The sequence below is a fragment of the Wasmannia auropunctata genome, unplaced genomic scaffold (assembly GCF_000956235.1).
Source record: "Wasmannia auropunctata unplaced genomic scaffold, wasmannia.A_1.0 LD336064.1, whole genome shotgun sequence".
NCBI classification, from domain to species: Eukaryota; Metazoa; Arthropoda; class Insecta; order Hymenoptera; family Formicidae; genus Wasmannia; species Wasmannia auropunctata.
In genome coordinates, this window is record NW_012026826.1 from 901,408 (window position 1) to 903,052 (window position 1,645).

The window sequence follows — 1,645 nt, forward strand, 5'->3', positions numbered from 1 at the left end:
AGGTTTTTGTTCGTTGTATTGTAATTTATGAATGTATTCTTAAGTTATTGATGTGAGAATTATAATCATTTAAGCAAAGTTCACCCTGCGTTGGCTCTTTAACGCTTCTTCTTGATTTTCGAATTGTTATTCAAAAGAGCCTTATCCGTTTTTACAATTTTAAAGTAAAGTTTTTGTATCATTTATTTCGTAACAATGCTTGTAGTAAATTAATCGCAATATTTAATTTATGATATCTTTAAAATAAAAAAAAGATTTATTATTTAAAATCTATTTTTGTTATACAAAAACAATTTAATTATGACTTTAATTATTATTATTGCTCTATTAAAAAAATTATTATTTTATTCTATTTAAAAATAATACATATACATTTACATAGAACTAATGTTACATATACAATATTAATGTTGTTAATTATGTTACATTATATTAAAAAATATATGTTTTAAAAATAGTTTTATTATATTTAGATAATACTTGAATATAACTTTGTACAACATTTTTATTTATAGGACAGTTGATTATATTACAATCGAGAAATAAAGTCTTTTGCTATCATTGAAGATGGAAAAAGAGAGGTTCCATCTAAATGGCTATCGGATGATTTATAAACATTACAGTGGCCACCACTTGATGATAGTGATAAAATTCGTAGAGCACTTATTAATTTCCATGATCCTACAGAAGAATGGGAAGTTTATCCAGTTATAAGATTTATTAAATCAAATGGTAAATTTTTCTTTTTTTTTATATAAATACAAATATACAAAAATAAAAATTTTTATAGTAATTACAAAAATTGAAAACTATTGAATAAAAATGGTTGATCTTTTAACCACGAAAATAAAAATTACTGTTATGTATATATGTATAAATAAAAAAGCAGCTTTATAAAAACATATTTTTTACAAATAATTATATCTCTGCAGTAAGCAAACTGAGAACTTACGCAGATAAGATTTCTGATATAAGCAATGAAGAAAAATTAAAACGAACAAGATCTCTTCAAAAAAAGAAAATATTATCTAAATTTTATACTGAGGATTATAATAATTACTCAAAAAAAAGGAAATACAAACAAATTAAATGATAATATTTCTGATGATAGCGATGATACAATGGATGAATATAATCATTTAATGAATAATACAGATAGTAACTGTAATTATCCAGAAATACCGTCAAGTCTTTCTATTAAGAAGGAACACCACTGTGAAAAAAAGGCCGAAAAAAAGGCTATTTTCGTGAATTTTTTTTAAGAAAATTAATAAATTGTATGAACTGTTAGTTTTATATGTTAATAATACTTATATTTAAGATTATATAAAAAAAATCATAAGTTAATATTAATATTTGTGGCCTCCATGTTCGATGCCGTAAACCTCCATTGGAAAAACATGGGTACACGGGCGGCAGTGTTGCGTCTGAACGGGATCTCTAAAATCAAAAATTCTTTTTTCATTTTAAAGTATATGAGTGTAGTTTCAGTTAAGCGTATTTTTGGAAAAAATAATTTTTAACAAAATGCCATTGTTTTAAAAAAAGAGTTTGCTATTTTACGAAAAAAATTGTTACTTTTTTAATTGTTTTTCAAAAAATAATAATCCGATTGAAAAAAATCGTACGCTTAACTGAAGACAAT